At 33.0% G+C, this 4154-nt stretch overlaps 1 protein-coding gene across 4 annotated transcripts in view; it reads left to right on the top strand.

The window, feature by feature from the left end:
* Window positions 1-4154, top strand: part of LOC148618342 (FERRY endosomal RAB5 effector complex subunit 3-like) — a 32160-nt gene that overhangs the window by 253 nt on the left and 27753 nt on the right. For 2 of the 4 annotated variants that reach the window (XM_088577124.1, XM_088577123.1), the window contains exon 2: window positions 2295-2379. The gene's annotated coding sequence lies outside the window, so the exon portion shown is untranslated. Of the gene's footprint in view, window positions 1-50; window positions 70-1393; window positions 1479-2294; window positions 2380-4154 lie in introns of those variants that run through there. The other 2 variants (XM_088577126.1, XM_088577125.1) reach the window with 2 other exon arrangements.

The following is a 4154-nucleotide window of genomic DNA, read 5'->3' as shown; positions in this document are numbered from 1 at the left end:
GTATTCTTACCACAAACGTTTGATTTATTGTAGACAATCACTACTGTTTTTCCCTATTATAATCTACTAGTAATTATATTTTTTCCAAATTAAAGGACCCATTTTAGAGCATATCACGAACAAAAACATTATGTAGAGTGATTAAAGAAACAAAATCATAGTTCAAATGCACGAGGAAAGCACTTGTGGAAAGCTGATCAATATTAAATACTGTGTAAAGTTACATGTAAAATATACATATACTTCAAGAAAAATAAATTCACTATTATAGGGTAGGTGCTCCCTTTTCTACAAGCTATGAGAGAATACATTTTGCTCCTGTCAACCTGTATTTAAGAGCTATAAATACAGCATTTTTTAATAAGATTTCATGGTGAAATTTTGATTTTGAATATGATAAAACAAGACTAGACCAACACATGCCTATTGACTGGCATTTTGTGATGTACAATGTATTTGTCAGCACATTATACATGTACATGTAAGTGTCGTCATTACACTAAGCAAGTAAAATAACTACAGTATGGGGTACAAATTTCCATATGGAAATATTATAGTATATTATGCTAAAAAATGGCTTATTAAAACATGCTAAAAATGTAGGCAAAATTTATCAAACTTCTCCATAATAGGAATAATTAGTAATACTAGTGCAAAATAGTGTATGTCTTTAATATGCACAGAATTACTATGCAAAGTTTGAGTAATGTTGCTTTAATACATTTTGAGTTACAGATTACACAAAGTAGGTACTCCTACAAATGTATGTGTGACAGATGGATGAACAGACTGACGGACGGACAGAGTCAAAGGCTCCTAGACCTGATTTCACCATTGGTGATGTAGTTAAAAATTAATAAAGCAACATGAGCTCTAAAGAGGTCATTACCCAACTATAGACAACCAATAGTTACTGTACAACCACAAAATATAATTGGTTTCTAAGGCAAATCATTGTGATTCAATGTCACAGTTTAAATATACAGTTATTACATTACTGGTAATAATCAAATAGATATTTTTTTCTCCATGTTGCAACTCAAATTTTAAGCACATCAAATAAAAGTATATTTCTTCTTCATTAAGGCTGTGGTAACTTAATTCTTGATTTCAGTACATTTAACACAATATTTCTATCTTTTTCGTATCTTGCAGCTTATAAGAAAATACAGTATTACAAATAGAACATAGTTGTTCATCTTGTGGTATTGTTTTAGGTTTTTTTTAAAAAGGTCTGTTTCAATTTTAGGAGGATGTGCACTAATTCACAATTTACATGTACAATATGCATTTTGCAATTTTCTTTCTTTTATAAGAATGAGAAACTTTTCTCTGCTGTTATACTCTTTTTATATTTGATAAGAATCTAACTTTTTATTTTTTTGAACTTCAGTTCTCCAAATTAGAAGATATGTATCATTGTGTGAATGAAAGATAAACAAAGCCATTTTCATCTTTAACGTTGCTGTTGTTTATTGGTATTCTCAACAATATTTTATGACTGAGATAATTGAAAAAAATCTGAAGTGGTAATCTTCCTTGTTCACCTCTTACTGTGCAGAATTCTTATTTACACCTAACAAAGTTTTACGGAAGTAGTTATGTATTATTTCTATGCAGGGTTCTACCTCTTTGGTCCTATCAAACTGCACCATGCGATGCAACTTATTTCATTTTTTTTTTAGAACTTTAAGTTGCCTTGCAATTTTGCTATATTACATGTATGTGTACTGAAAAAGTACTTATATTTATGGGTATAAATTTTCTTGGTTTGGGGGAAAAGTACAAGTTTGCTGATTCTTGAATTCATGGTTTTTATGATCCTGTCATACAATAAAATAAGTAATCTTTTTTGTTGGGAATCAAATTTCATGGTTTACCTTACCCACGAAAATTGGTACCCCACAAACAATAGTACTTTCACAGTATTAAAATTTAGTAAAAAATCAGTGGTGATTCCCTGTTAGCTTTACTTCATCTTTACATGTTATGTGTTTATTTCGTTTATAAGAAAATAAATTCTTAACTATGAGTATTTTTCTGGATTTGCTTGTAATCCAGTCAACCCAAATATGTGTACTATCCTTTTGTAAATATCTTATAACAACATCAATAGACTAGTTTGTCTGCATAATTATATAATGTAAAGTGTATAAAAGAAAACGTAATTCCCAAATATGTTAAATGTAATAAGAGTACCTAGAATAGAGCTATGTGGTAGAACTGATTTTCAAAACATGTTTTTACTGAAGGCATTACACAATCCAAATATGAAAGTTTTTGTTATTTTCAAGGGCATCATTTTAACCAAAATTTCATATGAGGCAGACACAACCAGCGCAAGGACAAAATTAATATTGCTGTTGAAAGCACAAGAAGGTAAACAGTTTGTACTTACTCAGAATATATAGTCTCAGATAGTCAGGAAAAAAGTATATTGACAATAAAAGGAGAGGTAATTCATATAGTTGACCATGTTGGATGGACCTACAGTAATTGTTCTTTCATTGAATTCATCCATTGCTTCAACTGTGACTGAAGATTCACCATGCTGGATAGAGCTACAGTTATTGTTCTTTCATTGACTTGGTTGACATAACTGTGACAAGATCCACCATGCTGGATGGAGCTACAGTTACTGCTCTTTCATTGACTTGGTTGACATAACTGTGACAAGATCCACCATGCTGGATGGAGCTACAGTTACTGCTCTTTCATTGACTTGGTTGACATAACTGTGACAAGATCCACCATGCTGGATGGAGCTACAGTTACTGCTCTTTCATTGACTTGGTTGACATAACTGTGACAAGATCCACCATGCTGGATGGAGCTACAGTTATTGTTCTTTCATTGACTTGGTTGACATAACTGTGACAAGATCCACCATGCTGGATGGAGCTACAGTTACTGCTCTTTCATTGACTTGGTTGACATAACTGTGACAAGATCCACCATGCTGGATGGAGCTACAGTTACTGCTCTTTCATTGACTTGGTTGACATAACTGTGACAAGATCCACCATGCTGGATGGAGCTACAGTTACTGCTCTTTCATTGACTTGGTTGACATAACTGTGACAAGATCCACCATGCTGGATGGAGCTACAGTTATTGTTCTTTCATCAACTTGGTTGACATAACTGTGACAAGATCCACCATGCTGGATGGAGCTACAGTTACTGCTCTTTCATTGACTTGTTTACTCAACTATGGCAGATGTTCTACTAATTGGTTACACTAAATTCAGTGAGGTTGAGACATAACCATAAAGGGAGTTAATAAGTTTTCCTTTTCCCCTGTTATTCAAATGACCTTACCCATTAGCCATGCTGCCATGATAAGTTGGTGTTACAAATTATTTTTAGCTTGCTTTCTAAATTCCAAAATAATTTAAAATTCCTTATGATAACTCATTCCAAATAGAGTGAGGAGGGTTGCAGGGTCCAAGGAAATTTTTACTTACATCTAGTATGTTGGTTTAGCTAAAATTATTTCTCTCAAAATGGTTTTGTTGGTTCAACTTTATACCTCCACATCCACTATAGTCAATATCGACAAATGAAAAAAAATGAAGTGTCAGCAGTAGAATGATTCAAATCTGTCAAAATCCAAAAACATGGCCTGTGACACATGAAATGGAGACAATCTAAGTACACAATTTAGTGAACTGAATAAAAAAGGTAACACATAAAAACTAAAGATAAGGGAAGCAAGATGTCACACAAAAAAACTAACGCACTAGCAATATGAACTCCCACAAAAAAAACGAGAATGACATCAGAAGCGCTGGAAGGGTAAGCATGTCCTGCTCTGTCATCTGCACCAGTCATATTGCAAGTGAGAATAATCTGGTAATAATCTAGCAACAATGATGCAATTCCGCAACATGTGTCATACACTATTGACATTAGGGCATAATCATTCGTTTTTAACTAAGTATCATATTGTAAGCATAGTATACGACATAGAAATAGTGGACAAATATCTGATTTAAACAAAATTAGATTATGGTTACAAAAAATCACCACAAAACAAATGCTAATAGCCCATTAGGACCGCAAAAAGACTTTTTGGTCATGTAATGGTATCACCCTGTTGTCGTTGGCAGTGTCGTTGTTGGCATCTATTAGCTTTAGTTTATTTACAATAAC

This window comes from Perna viridis, chromosome 4, assembly GCF_037379345.1.
Source record: "Perna viridis isolate PV_CMFRI_1.1 ecotype Kerala chromosome 4, ASM3737934v1, whole genome shotgun sequence".
Taxonomy (NCBI): domain Eukaryota; kingdom Metazoa; phylum Mollusca; class Bivalvia; order Mytilida; family Mytilidae; genus Perna; species Perna viridis.
Note: the sequence above shows the minus strand (reverse complement) of the source record. Positions and strands in the feature narration are given on the sequence as shown.